General features: G+C 51.2%; 1 pseudogene; it reads right to left on the minus strand.

The window, feature by feature from the left end:
* Positions 1-698: 698 nt before the first annotated feature.
* Positions 699-11,622, minus strand: LOC112643692 (sialic acid-binding Ig-like lectin 8; annotated as a pseudogene).
* Between the last annotated feature and the right edge of the window lie 6,173 nt (positions 11,623-17,795).

The raw sequence follows: 17,795 nt of genomic DNA on the forward strand, positions 1-17,795 counted from the left end.
TTTGGAGCTTGAGACAGAAAAAAACATGTGTGTCCCTAAAAAATGTTTCTGTGTGTCCCTAAAAAAATGTTTCTGTGTGTTTTTAATGGTCATTTTTCCTACAACATTAAAATAACTGAAATATTATTGCACACTAAATAAAATCTGTTTAAAGATTTTATTTATACTCAAATTAGAATTTATGATAATTTTGCTTTTCTTATTTTACTGGAAGCAAATGCAGAGAGGACATTTTCAAAATCAATTTCTCTGCTTCTTTCTTTCTTTTTTTTTTAAAGATTTTATTTATTTATTCATGAGAGACACAGAGAGAGAGGCAAAGACACAGGCAGAGGAAGAAGCAGGTTCCATGCAGGGAGCCTGATGTGGGACTTGATCCTGGGTCTCCAGGGTCATGACCTGGGCTGAAAGCAGCGCTAAACCAGTGAGCCACCAGAGCTGCCCTCTCTGCTTCTTTCATTTTCAGTTGAGAATGTTGCCATGTTTGACAATTTCTCTGGACTCAGTGATGATCTTAAATAATTTGTAACTAACTTAAGTCTACTGATTCTGTCATTGTTTAGATGTTTTATATTTTCCTCATCGTGGATTTTTTTGCCTTAATTTTGATTTTTTAAATGGTGTATTAAAACATTTATCTGGATCACTGAGATTTTTGGGCACTCCCTTCAGTTTTGCATCTGGGGCTAGTTTCTCCCTCACTTCACCTTAATCCTAGTCCCTCTGGAGAGGCAGATGCTTGAGAGGTCAGAATCTGCAGGGCTGCAAGGTAAGGGGTTTGGACTTTATTCTCTGAGTAAGGGGTCTGCAAACTATAGCCCAAGGATCAAATAAGGCCCATTGCCTGTGTCTGTAAATAAACTTTTATTGGAATACACCTGTGCTCATTCATTTACATATGGCCTATGGCTGCTTTTACTCAACAACAGCAGAGTTGGGTGCTTACAATAGACTGTAATACCTGCAAATATCCACCATCCACCAAAAATATCTATCTGGCCCTAGATATAAAAAGTCTCCAGTCTCCGGTCTAGACAATGAGGACAAACAGTTCAAATGCAAGAACTGTATAATGATGGTTTTTAGATAACTGTTTGGTGTAGGACAAGGGAGATGAGAAGCAAGAAGATGAGGGGGTCCAGGGAAAAGATTATGAAGACTTGGCAATGGTGGGGGTCATGATTGGGGGGAGGCTGACACTAGCTGTTCTTAAAAGGAAAAATAGACAAGACACGGTAAATTTGGAGCTGTAGGAGAAGAAAGGGAGGACAATGAGAAGGTGACTCCTCCATGCCTGGCCTTAAAGAAAGAAGAGGGGGTGGTTGTGCTGTAATAAAGATGGGGGATCCTTAGGGAGGAGCTTGATGGCAAGATGTCCAGGTCACTCACCTGAGAGACTGACCTCGTGACAGCATTTGCATCTTCCATACCCACATTCCTGGTGCTCACTGCTGGCCTTGTGGCTTTCTTCCTGCAGGATCTCACTCTGAGAGAAGAGAACAGGGAGCCTTTCAGTCTGGCCAGCTCAGGGGGCTGTGGGCAGACTGACTCCCTCCTCTGTTCTCTCTTAAGGGGCTAGAGGGTGATGGAGGTGCTAGGGTGGTGGTCCCATTCTGGAGACCCCAGTGTTATCCATCCTGGGCAATGGGGCCAGAATTCTGTGACAGACTCAGCCAGGTGCCATCAACTTCCTTCCTTCCCTTGCTTCGGGGTCTTGACCCACCCAAGTCCCTCCATTCTGTGTCCCCCTGCCCTTCCCACCCCAAGGCTATCCCTCCCTCCCTCCCCAGGGTCAATGCTCACGTGATGACAATGATGCAGAGAAACAAGAAGAGCAAAGCCATAGCAGCTGCTCCCCCAACTGCCCCCAGCACCCCTTCTGATAAAGGCCATGCGTTTCCTGCAGACAGACTGGATTATTGGTGATTCCTCTCCAAGAACTTGGTACCTTCTCCCACTCTCTGGAGGAGCCCAGATTCCTGTTTTGTAGCCCCCCTGCCAGACTCCAAACACAGATACCTGGGTCTGGGGGAGGGGATTAGGACTGAGTGAGGGAGGCATACAGAGGCTGGATTGCAGCCTATCTTTATTTAAAATGTGGATATTTTGTTCATGGTAATATTTATTTTGCATTCACTTTTATTTTTAAAAACACTGCGTTGCAGTATTACTTCTCATTACTGAGGTTTCTTGGCTTCCCCTTAAATTTTGTGCTCATGGTGAGTGCTTCACTTGTCTCACCCTCCTCTCTGCCCTACAAATCAAGGACCTGTGTCCCCAGACACGCCTGAGCAGACCCCAGCTCCTCTTTCAAGACCTATGTCCTTCCCCCAGCTTCCCCTCCCAGCCTTCACCCCACCCTACAGCCCTGGTCTGGCAGGAAGAAGACAGTGATGCTGTATGTGGCAGGGAAAATCCTGGCCTCACAGGGAAGCACAGACCAAAGTTGAGCTCCCCTGCAAGGCTCAGGGGCTGCTAAGGGTGCTGGGGGTGGTGCTGTCAATCTTCAGCCCCACCCTACAGGTGCACTCACTCAGGGAGGAATGCTGGGAGCCCACCATGGTCTGAGCTCGGCAGGTGAATTCACCCTCATCTTCTCGCACTTGAGGCAGCTCCAGCATCCCAGGGTTCAAGGGATTTGAGGAGCACAGGGTCAAGCTCCCTTAGGCCCAGCTCAGCCTGGCGTGGGGGGGGGGGGTTGCTGTTGATGACACAGACTAGGCACAGGGACTGGTCCTCCAGGACAGAAAGAGATGAGCCGTTCTCCAGGGCTATGGATGCTAGAGAAAAGGAGACAGAGGGTCAGAGAGACAAAAGATAGAGAGAAAGCAGAAGGACTTGAAAACAGACCAGATGAGGGGACAGAGAAACAGAAGTAGGTTGAAGTGCAGGAAAAGGCACGCTTTCTCCCCTTGTTGGTGGGAATGCTCACTTGTCCACCCTCCATGTAGGACAACTGGCCACATACCTCAACTGAAAAGAACATAAAAGCTACATTTTGCTTTTAGGAATGTATCCCACAGGCATGCATACATCGTTGTGAAAAAAGACACAAGATTACTTATCACAGCATTTTGGCTAATAGAATAAAATGAATGCCATGATTTTCTTTTTTTTAAGATTTTATTTATTTATTCATTAGAGGCAGAGAGAGGCAGAGACACAAGCAGAGAGAGAAGCAGGCTCCTCTCAGGGAGCCTGATGCGGGACTCAATCCCGGAACCCCAGGATCACGCCCTGAGCCAAAGGCAGACACTCAACCTCCTGAGCCACCCAGGGGTCCCGCCATGATTTTCCATTAGGAGAAGATGCACACAGAAGCAGAATCCATCCGTGGGAAGGAACAGTGCACAGTCACAGAGAAGAAGGTGAACACTCTGTACTACTGATAGCATAGGACCCCTCTAGGCGAACACACTGAGGCTCAGAGCAGCCTATGGACATCACATCTCTGAAGTGTGCTATCCGTGCGCCCAGCAGGCCCAGAGGGACTCAGCCACCTGGTTCCAGGCTGCCCAGCAGCCAACAGAGAAGCCATCCTCCATTCACATCTCAGCCCCTGGTGAGAAGAGGAGGATCGTCCATGTCCCCAACCCCTGCTTGGCTGCAGCCCCCACAGGTGCCAAGAAGACCCTCACCACCAGCAGCAGCCAGCCACCCAATGGCCCCAAGTGGGGCAGCCAGCCCCTGAAGGAGCACAGGTTGTCAGGCATGGCATCCAAGACCACCACCACCGTCACCCCCAGGTGCGTTGCCCACAGCCCAACTTTACAGAGTTTAAAGAAGCCCATTATTCCGAAAGAGTTTGGGGGCAAAGTCCCCACAGTCATCTGCCAGCAGTATCTGAACTTGTTCATTGAGGAATGCCTCAAGTTCTGCTCTTCAAACCACGAAGCCATAGAGAAGGCACCGAACGAGGAGAAGGTGGCCTATGACCGCAGTCCCAGCAAGAACATCTACTTGAACGTCGCTGTGACCATCCTCAAGAAGCTGCGGGGCCTGGTCCCCAGCTCCGTGCCTGGTCTGGTGCTGGGAGGCAGGTTGGCCACCAAAGGCAGCTTCTGGCTCAGCCTCCGGAGCAGCCCCAGGGGCGGAGGCTGGGATCTGAAAGGGGCCGCCGTGTACGGCGCATCAGGGAGTACCTGCTAAGGGGGACCAGCTCAAGGAGAACGAGAACGGATACCCCTTCCCGCCCCCAGCGGCAGGCGGCGGGGGGGGGGGGGGGGGGCGCCGTCATCTTCACCGCGGAGGAGAAGCCCAAGGACTCCTCCTGCAGGATCTGCTGCCGGTGTGGCAGGGAGTACCTCGTGTCTGCGTCGGGCTGGGGCTGCGGGGCCGCGGAGGAGGAGGAGGAGGAGGAGGAGGAGGAGGAGGAGAGCTACTACCACTGCGGCGCGGCTGGGAGACTCCGTCCACGCGCTGCTCGGCCGCCATCGGCTCCACGGGCTGCCGCCAAGCGACACGTGCAGGGTGCAGGACGGCGGGAAGGAAAACCCCGCAGGCTCTGTGAAGACTTTCGATAAAGAACCTTGCGGGGGGGGGATCCCTGGGTGGCTCAGCGGTTTCGCGCCTGCCTTTGGCCCAGGGCTCGATCCTGGAGTCCCGGGATCGGGCTCCGGGCATGGAGCCTGCTTCTCCCCCTCTCCTCTGCCTGTGCTGCCTGTGTCTCTGCCCCTCTCTCTCTCTCTCTCTCTCTCTCTCTCTCTATGTCTATCATAAATTAAAAAAAATAAAAATAAAAATAAATAACCTTCGGAAGACGCCCACCCGGGGATTTACGCCCCTGACTGTGAAATGTCCTACACCACGTATGGCCTGGAGCTGACGTGTGTCACGGTGGTGGACACGGACATGCAGGTGGTTTAGGACACCTTCGTCAAGCCGGACAATGAGATGTGGACTACAACACCAGGTTTTCGGGGGTGACTGAGGCTGACCTCGCCCACACGAGCATCTCGCTCTGGGACGTCCAGGCTGTCCTGCTGCGCATGTTCAGCGCCGACATCGTCCTCACCGGACACAGCCTGGAGAGTGGCCCGCTGGCCTTGAAGGTCATCCACAGCACCGTGGTGGACACGTCCGTGCTCTGACTGCCTCAGATCATCCAGGACGACGTGGACGGGCACAGCTCCGGCGAGGTCCCCAGCGCCTCATGCGCCTGGTGATCTGGAAGATCCGAGAAGACGCCCAGACCAAGCGGCGACGGCTGCCGCCTGCCCGCCTCCCCCGCAGCCCCGGCCCGGCCTCTATCCCAGGCCTCTTCCAAAACAGTGCAGTAAATCTCGAGAGCTAGCCCTGTCCACGTCGCCGAGACACGGAAACAGAGAGAGTGGACGAGCCCGAGACCACCCGGAGGCCCGACACCCCCGCCCCTTGCGCCGCCCCGCCTCTCTGCCCCCCCACTTCTGTCCTCTGGAGACTGCTGCTGACGCCGATGAGGCCGGGCCAGACTCCACCCGGCGCCCAGTGGGCCCTGCTGAGTCCCCGGCAGCCAAGCCTCCCACTTCTGCCCCTTCTCCTGCCGGGCAGGCTTTTCCTGGGTGTGTGTGTGTGTGTGTGTGTGTGTGTATTGTTATTTTTATTATTTGTAATTTAAATCCGATGACTACTTGCTTTCCCCAGCTGGAGAAGCCCTGGTGCTGCCTTCCCTGTGGGGGGCGGGGCAGGGGGGAGGAGTTAGAGGATCGGTGCCGCCAGCTGGCACCTTGGCAGCCACCAGGACCGAGAGTCCAGCCAGGCCTGGGTCGGATGGGTGGGAACTGGCCTCCCCAAACCCGCCTGGACTCCGTGACCTCTGGGAACCAAGCCAGCCCCCCTACCCCCTACCCCCCAGGGCCTCGCCTTCGGGACCCCTCCAGGGCCCATCAGCCTCTGGACCCTGCCTTCCCGCCAGAGCCCCGCCCTCCCCCAGGGGCTGTCTGTAAAGGCCTGCAACCCCCCTAGGGCCGGGAGCCCGGAGCCCCCCAACCCGACAGGGACAGAATAAATGTTTGTATGGATTAAAAAAAAAAAAAGTGTCACTTCCCGGGAGGGGACTGGGTGTCTGAGGACAGACTCTGCTGTGCATTCTGAATGTTTGTCCATGTGAATATATTACCTGTTCAGAAGTACCTAAATAAGCAGTTGTTAGAGAAAATAAAAGACAGGGCAGGAGGAGTCATCAGGAGATACATGATAAGGGGCAGATCTGTGGGCTGCTGTTGCCCTGTTCTCCTTGTTCTCCTGATAACAGTGGGGAGGGCAGAAGTGGGGGAAGGGGAGGTTGAGAGGGACAAGGCCGTGGGGGCTGGGGAGGGGGAAGACCAATGGGTTTACCCACAGGGGGGACCCGGCCCTGCCCTCACTCCCCACACCCCAGGAGGAGGTTCCAAACTACCTATGCCATTTCCTTGGGAGACAGTTGCCATCAAACTCTGTGGAGAGTCTGGGACAGAAAGACATGGTAGATTCATGTAAATGGAGGGGGCTGGTGGACATTGGCCCTCTGTCCCCATGAGCTGCATAAATGGGGAAAAGGTGGAGACAGGTGTCCTCCTGATCCCTCTCAGCCCAGATTTTGGAACCAGTACCAGTGTCCCAGACCCTGACCCCCCACCCCACTGCCCTCAGGACCCAGTCAGGGACCTAGCAGGGGGGTCCTGGCCTGGCTCTTACAGACATGTTGAGATGGATGGTCCTCATCATAGTTACTCCAGCCCCAGGCAAGGTCACCTGACAGGTGAGAGGCATGCCATCCATGGCCCTGGGGCTGTGGGGTGAAGGTGAGCATTGAGGAGAGGAGGGTCCTGGGTCCTGGGGATGTGAGGGGCGGTGACATCCAGGAGAAGATGAGAGGCATGTCCTGTTCACAGGTCCAGGGCACAGAGCAGTCAGGTTCCTTGGATGGCCAGACTCTAGGTTCCCCGGGATAAGGATGTCAGGTGTGTGGGTCAGGGCTGTCACAGGGGAGAGGGGAAGACACAGGGATCAGGAGAAGGTTCAAGGTGTGGCCCTGAGAGAAGCCTCAGGCTTGGTTCAGCTCCTGCCTCTGAGCCCCAACATGGGTTACCTCCAGTGCCTCCTGGGAAGTGTGTCCCATCCTGGCTATGTCCCAAGACCCCTGTCCTTCCCCTATGGTCTTTCCTGGAGTCTGTCCCTTACCTGTCACACGCACAGAGAGCTGGTTAGATGTGTAACTCCATTTCATTTGTACTCTCCCCTCCCCCCCTGAAAAAAGTATCTTCCACTGTCCCCACTCCTGGAGTCTCTGATGTCCAGGGAGCAGCCATAGGTCCGGGTGTTCCCGAAGAGGTGGAATCGGCCCTGGGTCTCCTCCTGCACTTTAGGACCTGGGTTGTTTGTGGCCACTGGAGCATCCTGGAATACATTGACCCTTTCCCAGAACCAGTAACTGAGAGCTGGGGTAGAGTGAGACCAGTTGCCCCGGGGGTGCGAGAACCTGCAAGGCACATGCACACACAAGCCGTCCTGCACTGCCATCAAGCCCTTCACCTGCAGCCTGTAATCCCCCTAGAGCTCCCTTTTGGGCCTCCTCTGGCAGTCCGCCCCCTCCCTCCTCCAGAGCAGGGCCAGTAGCAGCAGGATCATGTCTGTCTGGGCTTGGCAGTGCCAGGGTCCCCAGGATGTCTGTTTCTTTTTTTTTTTCTTTTTTTCTTTTTTTTTTATGATAGTCACACAGAGAGAGAGAGAGAGAGAGAGAGGCAGAGACACAGGCAGAGGGAGAAGCAGGCTCCATGCACCGGGAGCCCGACGTGGGATTCGATCCCGGGTCTCCAGGATCGCGCCCTGGGCTAAAGGCAGGTGCCAAACCGCTGCGCCACCCAGGGATCCCGGATGTCTGTTTCTTAAGGCTGGTCTCTCAGAAACTAAAAGTTGTAAGATTCAGAGGAAGCCCCGACAGGAAAATGAAGGTGATGTCAGACAGTGACCCTCCTCAGAGAAGGAACTTCAGATGCTGTCAGGGCCAGGACAGCCATTGGAAATAAGCCATCCACCACTACACATCCACTCCTGGGGACTCTGGGCCTAGAGGCCAGAGAAGGTGAGAGCCTCACTCAAATTCACACATTGCACAGGGCTCAAGCCCTATCTCCTGCTTCCCTGCTGATACCGTCCCCTTCTGGGCTTGTTTTCTGCAAAGTGAAAACAAGTCCCTTCTGGCTGGATCTCCTGAGTCACAGGCTGTGCACGTCTGTGGAAGTCAGTCCTGCCAAGGATGGAACACAGGGACATGGGAGATGGGGGAGATGGGGTTGGGGGTGTAGGAGACAAACTGTCCTCCCTCCCTTGGCATCAAGGTCTTGGGCATCCCCTCCCTGCTCATGAAGTCACACACTAGCCCTGGCCATTGCCCCGGGAGTCACTGTCCAGTGGGAAGACAGTAATTGTCCAGCACCTGGAGCTCCCTGTGACAGAGGACACACAGGCAGGGTGAGGTGCTGCTCTCTCCCCAGGCTGGAGGTCATGTCATAGGAAGCCTGGGCAGGGGGGACACTCGGGCAGTGAGGCAAAGACTCCAAGGATATTGAGGGGAGCCCCAGTCAAAGGAGAAAAGGGAACTTGAGGCTGTGATTGTACATGGGGTTGGTATGAGGAGAAGTGCAGAAGAGAAGGGGCAGATTTAGAAATGGATAAAAACTTCCCCTTCCCTCTTCCTCGCAGCTGTCTGGTACCAAGACGATTTCTTCACCATTGCTATCTCTGGGGACCATACTCCTCTTCAATGCTGCAGAGCATGCAGGGCCTGGCAATCTATGGGGCTTTGCCAGTGCAGGTTCTGCTCCCAGAAGTCATGTTTGCAGGAGACACGGACTGAGTAATACCAGCAAGGTGTCCTCCACCCTTCAGATGGTGTTGGTTTCGTGAGAGAAGAGACGTACACTGAATTCACAGAAAGTTTTAACTATGTGGCTGGAGGCTGGGAAAAGGTTCTGGGAACCCTGGTAGGTGGTACTCCCTTCCACTGATGTTGTTTCTCTTTTTTTTTTTTTTTTTAAATTTATTTATGATAGTCACACACAGAGAGAGAGAGAGGCATGCTCCATGCACAGGGAGCCTAACGCGGGACTCGATCCCGGGTCTCCAGGATCGCGCCCTGGGCCAAAGGCAGGCGCCAAACCGCTGCACCACCCAGGGATCCCTGATGTTGTTTCTCTTGACACATTTTCTGGGGAGAATTATACACACAAAGAAGGGCGCCCACAAAAACAACTCAGTGATTCATCACTAGATAGAAATAGAGCACCCTGGACCTCCCCCTTGGTCCTCATCCCTATCACACACCTGCTCCCCCACAAAGGATCCTCGAGCATTACTTTAATGCAAATTGTTCTCTTGCTTTTCTTCACAGTTTTATCACCTGAGCACGATGTCTTCAATACTATGGCTTTGCACATGTTTTCTTAAGACTTTGTATGCGCAGAAAAAATTACTGTTTTCTTCCACTTAACTTCATGAATCTTCCTGTCCTATATTACCCCTTCCCAGAACCATTACACATAACCAGGGGTACAGTCAGCACTGGGGTCACTGAGAAGGAAAGGGGCAGGATTTGAGCATGCATTTATGCACTCCCACACCATCAATGATTCCTGCATTTGCAGCCCCACCCCCCTTCCCAGCCCCCTGTCTCAGACAACCCATTCTCTCCCAGCAGGGTCAATTGCAGCATCAGAGTTAGAAAGGCTGGGCCAGGCCCAGTGTGTTTCCATGGCCCCCAGTTTGCAAAGAAAAGCAAGAATGAGGAGATATAGGGAAGTCACAGAGAATCTAGCCGTGTGCAAAAAAGGAATTTACAAAAGAAAAAAAAAAGGAATTTACAACCCACACGCTGTCAGAGCTGGGAAGCCTTTTCGCCCCACTGGTCCAACTTTCAGAAGACACCAAGGTCCAGAGTGGGCAAATGAATTGCGCAAATCATAAGGATACTTTGTCTTAGGCACCACTGTCTACAGGAACCCCCTTCATCAATCTTTGTCAGCCCAGGATTCATTGAGCTGGGAGATGGGTAGCTTATGTTAATCTGACAGTGAAGAATTATCAGCTCTTCTCATGAGGTGAGAGAGGAAATTTCAACCATTCATTCAACAAGCATCTACATTGTGCCTTCAGGTTTCCAGTAAAGGAGTGAATATGAGAGACCTAGCCCTTTGAGGGGAGCATCATCTAGTTGGAAGACAGATTATCTGATGATTCCAATGCCATAGGGTAGATGGTTGGGATGGGAGAGGCACAGGCTGGGATGGGCGGGGTTCTTGCTCTTCTGGACTGCAAGGTGAATTCTGCAAGGTGAGTTTTCAGGAACAAGTAGACATGGTAGGGAGTTTCAGGCAATCTCAAGGGATGTGAATTCCACAGATGATCTTGGTACCCCAAGACTTTGTGGACTCTCCAGTATTGTGTTCTAAATCCCACTCAATCTTCCACTGTGTTGGAAATCCTCCTCCAGCTACCAAGCTTTGTGCTCTGTGACCAACATCACCTCTGCCCCAGCAGAGGTGAGGCCACCACCCACAGGGGGTGCTTTCTCTGTGCAGAACTTACCTATGGGTAGCTCTTAGAAAGCACGGTGGTGCTGTCTGTGGTGCTGATTCAGAGGGCAGTGCTGACTTCGGGCATGTCCACAGCTCTGTGGAGTGGCCAATCACACAGAACAGGGATGCTAGGTCTGGAGTCTGGACAGTCAGCATGTCAGATGTGCTGTGGAGGACTTGGGTCTACCTGGGAGGGGAATTTCAGGGGAAGGGAAGACCTGAGTCTCTCCTCCTTATCCTATCCACCCTCAGAAATGTCCTACAGACAATGCCAGGCTGTTGTCAGTGGTCCAAGATCAGGGGAAGTGAAGGTTCTGTGTTGCTCTTTTACATATCTCGTTCCATTTCATTTTCTGAACATCCTTAGCAGAAATGGGTAATCCCCAAGGGGAGGCAGTCAACACTGAAGACAGATGAATAGCTGTAGGAACTAGCTTCAAAGACAACCCCAAACAATACCACCCATCCTTTATACAAACATGGAGCTCCTTTCATTATGATATAAAGTTTATTATTATCTCCTCCTCTTTTTTATTTTTTAAAAATTATTTATTTATTTATTTATTCATTCATTCATTCATTCATTCATGAGAGACACACAGAGAGAGGCAGAAACACAGGCAGAGGGAGAAGCAGGCTCCCTACAGGAAGCCCGATTTGGGACTCAATCCTAGAACCCTGGGATCACACCCTGAGCCAAAGGCAGACACTCAACCACTGAGCCACCCAGGTATCCCTATCTCCTTTTGAATCAAGGTTTGTTCCACAAGTGCTCTGATCAACGGGATGTGGAGGACAAGGTGTTCTGAGACCTCATATATTAAGAAGGCCTGGTAGTTTCCTGCCTTGCAGATTCCTGGGCATTTATGTAAGCAATTCAGAGACTCTGGTGAAGACAGAGGCTGCATAGAGGAATCTGAGGGTCAGACACCCAGCCCCAGTTCCAGCCACCATCTCAACACAACTCCCTGAAAGAGCCCAAAGCAAGCTAAGAGTGCAACTGCCTAGCTGGACTCTGGCCAGTTTACATCACCAGCACTGTGAGAAAGAATAAAATGATTGTTCAGGCTACCAGGTTGTAGGGTGGCATGATGTGCAGCAATAAATAACCAAAATAGTAGCCCATGCAAGTCACAGCTAATAGGGAAAAAGTAACAGGAGGTTACTGCCAGGAGGTTTACTGGCCAGATGAATTTTTCCACATACTATATTTCAAGGACTAAAATGGTGATCTGAGGCCTTCATTTGATCTGAGAACTACATTTCCAAGAATCTCCTTCCTCATTTGATTCCAGGTTAAAGCTGACCACAAGAGAAGGCAGAAGGGGAAGCAGCAGCCATGAGGCTCCAAAGGTCAGTGGAGAGGCAGTTATTACTGCAGCTCCCACACCCTGTGGCTGCTCTGGCGACTCACCTTGTCAGCGTGACATAACAGCTGCTCAGTTGCTGGGAGGCAAGGAGGGTGTTGGGGAAACCTGGCTGAATTTCTGGGGGCAAGGACTATCGACCCTTGGTACAAGGATGGGTGACTCAAGTAGATGCAGGTGGCCCAGAGTAAAGTTTACAGTGATATGCAAAGGATCCAGGAAAACAGTGTCTCCTACTAAGACATTGTCTCAGGATCTCTTTAACTTGAGAACAAGGGCCATTTGCCTATTCACAGGGCCCCATTGTCTTGCCTGAGCAAAGGACAGGATATGGCCAATCATTTCAATACTCAGAACAACCAGTGTCCAGCTGTATGTGTGTGTGTGTGTGTGTGTGTGTGTGTGTGTGTGTGTGTGTGCTGAAAGTTGGTTTCCTAGACCAGTGTGATGATTAATTTTATGTGAGAACTTGACTGGGCCATGAGATGCCCAGATTAAATATTATTTCTGGGTATGTCTGTGAGGGTGTTTCCACATGAGATTAGCATTTGAATCAGTGGATTCAGTAAAGTAGATAACCCTCCCCAAAGCCAGTGGGCATCATCCAATCTGTTGAAGGCCTGAAAAGAAAAAGCAGAGGAAGAGCAGACTCATTCCTTTCCTGCCTGCCTGTGAGTTGCAAAATTGGTCTTCTCCTGCCCTTGGACTGGGACTTGCAGCATCAGCAACCCTGGTTCTCAGGCCTTAGGACTAGACTGGAATTACACCCCTGGCTTTTCACCCCTGGTCTTCAAGTTTCAGGTGGCAGACTGTGGGACCTCTTGGCCTCCCTAATTAAGTTAGTTCTTCATAGCAAATCTCTGGTGCTTTTTCTCTGGAGAACCCTGCCTAATACACTCAAAAGGGGGACAGGCAGACTAAGCCAGGTCTCATGGACCATATTTCCTACTTTCTCACTATTTTCATGAGAAATAGAAGGCACTGATGGGCTTAAAGCTAGAGTTGGAGAGTGAAATGGTCAGATTTGTGTTTTCAGGTGTTCTCTCTGGTTGCCCTAGGGAGGTTGGGTTGGAAGGGCAGCTGGAGTGAAGCTCACAGTCTGGGGCCACTGATAATCTAGTACTGCTGTTAATAAGGATTCTTGTCACAAAACACAGCACGGCCTTCATTCAACCTCATCGTTACCTTTGAGAATGCTGGGCTTTACTCTGCCTACAGTAGGTAATAAATGCTTGTGGAATGCAGACCATTAAAAGTACAAATTTAGGGGGGGAAGTGACAAATCTGGTATATAATAGGAACCAAATTTTGAGTTAAAAACTGTATAGTGAAAAAAAAACTGTATAGTGTTAACAAGGTAACTCTTGAGTGGTGGGAAGACAAGGCTCCAAAGGCTAGTCCCTCTGCTCGAACAGGGATGGGGGAGGAGGTGTGTAGATGGGGAGCGGCCCAGATAGAACATGAAGGAGCAATCACAGGATGTGTAGGCCAAGTGTTTCCAGGAAGAAACTGACCATGACATCCACATATCTGTCCCCCTGGGATCCAGGTCCATGCTTTAGTCCTGTCTTGAGAAGAAGGGAGGCTCAGTCAGGCCTCTCTGCCCCGGTCTCTGAGGGCCTTCACATCTGCAGAACTGACACGGGTTTCAGATCAGAGAGCCGCCACTTTAATTCCAACTCTAGGCAGGAGGGGACAGCTCAGCCCCACCTGGAATCCAGGGGCCCATCACCAGACTTTCCTGGAGAGGGACAGGCCCATGCCCCTGGTGTAGTAGATCCAGGTGAGGCCATAACCGAGGAAGAAGCCAGTTCCCATGAGAGCCCTTCTGATCAGAGTGAGGATCGGGGGCCAGGAGCTCTCCTGTTTCTCACACAGTTGCAGGAAGAGGGGTTTCTTGCAGAAGAGGGTACAGAGGATGAAGTTCTGGCCCCAGCCCCAGGCCCTTCCACATCCCAAACACCTAACCAGGCTGTCCACCCCTAGAACCTGTATTACAACTTACTCTGCAAGAAAGGCTAGAGAAAATGTGCTGGGAGCCCAGCAGGTGCTGAGCCTGGCAGGTGAATTCCCCTTCATCTTCAACCCCTACATGGGGCAGCTCCAGGACCCCTGGTGCTGAGGACTGAGAGGGGCTCAGGGTTTTTCCCTCCAGGGACCAGCTCAGCATGGGAGGGGGTTGCTATGGGTCACACAGACCAGGATCCATTGAAGGACAGACAGGGATGGGGGAGGTGAGAAGTGTGTCTCTCCTACCTCCCACTTAGACACAGAAGATGCATGACTATTTTTTTAAAAGATTTTATTTATTTATTCATGAGAGAGAGAGAGAGAGAGAGAGAGAGAGAGGCAGAGACACAGGCAGAGGGAGAAGCACGCTCCATGGGGGGAGCCCGATGTGGGACTCTATCCAGGGTCTCCAGGATCACGCCCTGGGCTGGAGGCAGCGCTAAACCGCTGAGCCACTGGGCTGCCCTCTTTTTCTTTTTTTAAAAAAGATTTTATTTATTTATTCATGAGAGACACAGAGAGGCAGAGACACAGGCAGAGGGAGAAGCAGGCTCCCCGCAGTGAGCCTGATGCGGGACTCGATCCCAGGACCCCAGGGTCATGCCCTGAGCCCAAGGCAGCCCTGGGCTGCCCGGCTATTTGAACCATGCTCATATATACACAAATCCAGGAATGCAGAGTGGTTGAAAGACCCTGGAGGGAAGGAGGTCCAGCTGAGCCTGGAAGGAGGAGGAGAACTGGTCATACTAACATGTGGAGGAAGGCTCCTCAGTTGGAAGAGTGATGAGTAAAGGCACTGAGGCTTGTAGATGAAAGGAATGGCAAATGTCTCTGGGGTGTACATCTGATGAGCTGAGGAACTTGCCCTGAAGTCCAGGAGAGGCACTTGAGGGCTCTGAGCAGGGAAGGGGTGGGGTGGGCTCTTGGGGCAGGGAAACCTTTCTGGGACTGTGCTGAGTGGGACACAGACTTGAGGGGAGTCACTGGAGACCAGGAGGCTGGGGAGGAGGAAGGAGCAACAGTCAAGGCCATACGGGTGAAAGGTAAGGAATGGGACAGAGGGGACGAGGAAAGGAGAGATTTGGGATGTTTTCAGGTGGTGAAGCTTACAAGACTCACTGACCAGTGGGGTTGGGGAGCAGGGGAAGAAAAGAAGGTATGTGGAGTAAGTCAAGGAGTCCTGACCAGGTAACTGGGAGGATGGAGATCCAATTTCTGCACCTCAAAGTCATATTCTAGACCCTGCACCAAAGCACCTGGGGAGAGAGAAACTCAGGCTCCCCCCCGCCCCCACTCCCTGCCTTAGAGTCCTCTGGCTCCTGGTCCACTCGCCTTCCTACAGCATGGACTATAGCAGCAATACCAGCAGTAGAAACATCTCTTGAACCATAAATGCCACTGTCCTAGGACAGTCTGGTCACCAGGGTCTCTCACTACAGCAAGAATGATTAAAATGAAAAATTTTTTTAAATTTGTATTTATTTATGATAGTCACACAGAGAGAGAGAGGCAGAGGCACAGGCAGAGGGAGAAGCAGGCTCCATGCACCGGGATCCCGATGTGGGATTCGATCCAGGATCGCGCCCTGTGCCAAAGGCAGGCGCTAAACCGCTGCGCCACCCAGGGATCCCTAAAATGAAATTTTTAAAAAAGTAAACCACAAAAGGAAGCCAGTGGGTAGGTATGAAAAGGATAGTAATTGTCTTCGTTAGTGAAACTTCAGACGCACAGTCGCCAGAGATGGAGAGCTTCTTGGAGATCAGCCCATACCACTTCCCTACTCTGCAGGAGAATGCCAAAGACTTCCAAAAGTCACACTAGCTGATGTGCCCTTCATATTGAAAAGATTTGTGAAAAATTGTCATTACTTCTTCCTTGCACATTCAGAACTTTTTTTCCCCCTGGAAAAGATGTTCCCAACTGAATCAATTACTTAATGAATACATGGCTATTTGGGGTTTTCATTTCTTCTTGAGACTGGCTCAGTAAATTATGTTTTTTTTTTAAGATTTATTTATTTTTAGGGATGCCTGAGTGGCTCAGTGGTTGAGTATCTACCTGCAGCTCAGGCCATGATCCCTGGGTCCTGGGATCGAGTCCCACATCAGGCTCCCCACGGGGAGACTGCTTCTTTATCTGCCTATGTCTCTGCCTGTCTCTCATGAATAAATCAATAAAAATCTTTTTAAAAACTTTTATTTTTAAAAAGAGGGAAAGAGGGGAGAGGGACAGAGGGAGAGAATCTTTCAAGAAGACTCCCCACTGAGCACAGAGGCCAATGCAGGGCTTGACCCCATGACCCAGGAGATCATGACCTGAGCTGAAACCAAGAGTAGGATGCTTACCTACTGAACCATCCAGGCACCGCTCCCCTTATGTTGTTCTTAAATAAAAACATTGAAGCAAAACAAACATAGAGAAAACAGTTCAGATTATAAAGATAAATTTGATTAATTTTCATATGATGATGACATTCCTGGAATAACCACCTAGATCAAGAAGTCCCACCAGCACCCATTCTTAGTTACTCCCCTCCCGAAAAATAACCACTGTAATGCCTTCTATCATCACTGATTAGTTTTCTGTTTTGAATTTTATGTAGTTGGGAACTTCCAGTGTCTGGCTTCTTTTTCATTTCATTTCATTCATTTCATTTCATTTCATTTCATTTCATTTCATTTCATTTCATTTCATATTTCACTTCATTTATTAATGAGAGACACACAGAGAGAGGCAAAGACACAGGCAGAGGGAGAAGCAGGCTCCCTACAGTGAGCCTAATGCGGGACTCTATCCCAGGACCTCAGGATCATGACCTGAGCCAAAGGCAGATGCTCAACCACTGAGCCACCAGGTGCCCACAGTGTCTGGCTTCTTGTGCTTAACATTTTATTGTGAGAGGAACCCACACATATAACAGAAATTCATTTATCCCTACTGCTGATAGAATTTCATTGTGTGCATATGCCATATACTACACAAACCTCCTACGTTAGAGGGATACCTGGGTTATTTCTAGTCTGGAAATATTCGGAAGAGTGCTGCTACAAACATGTCTTTGATATGAATATATACTTTTGTTGGGTATATTTTTTAGAGTGGAATTTCTCAGTAATAGTCTAGAGGGTCTGCGTCTCCATGACACTGGCCATAGGGACTCCTGGGTTTTCTGGGGTCTAAGCCTTTGGATCCCTCAGTCTCGGAAGTCAGGGTCTCTAGGGTCTCCTGGTCCTGTCAAGTCATTTCTCACCTGCTCTCCACCCTCCAGCTCCACCCCCTCGTGAAGGGAAGTGTGTACTACCCGGTTCACTGACTGGAACCTGCGCAGTGGATCTCAATCTCACCCACTACCCAGAACCAGGAGCACGTCCAGAGTCACCCCAACTCCCAACACCAAGTCACTAACAGCTGAGCCATGCGCAGAGATCTCGCCTGACACCCAGTGCTCCCTCTCCCCATTCGACACGCTCATGCGCACCATAACCACCTGCACAGGGCACCCACAGATCCACCCGAGCCCCGACGCTCGGACTCTGCCCTGCGCATGCGCAACCTCTTCCTTTCACACTCGCCAACAGCACTGCACTGCCACCTTCCATTCCCACCTGCGACGACACCTCCGAGGGTAGAAATCAATGCCCTACAATAGCTTTTAAGGCCTATAATAATCCCACAAAAGCAAATGATCAAATACGGTTGCTTCGTCTTTTGAGTGTCTTGCACGGTGACGGTGACAGCGTACGGCCACAGCAAAGACACACCCACCCACCCAGCAACCACCTCACAGTTCTGACCCGGCCTAATGCTTTGCGCAGGCGCCGAAAGGAAACAGGGCAGTACACATTAGCAAGCCGAGGAAGGAGCTGCAAGGGTTGCTGGGAGTTGT

Source organism: Canis lupus, chromosome 1 (assembly GCF_003254725.2).
Source record: "Canis lupus dingo isolate Sandy chromosome 1, ASM325472v2, whole genome shotgun sequence".
In the NCBI taxonomy this organism is placed as follows: Eukaryota; Metazoa; Chordata; class Mammalia; order Carnivora; family Canidae; genus Canis; species Canis lupus.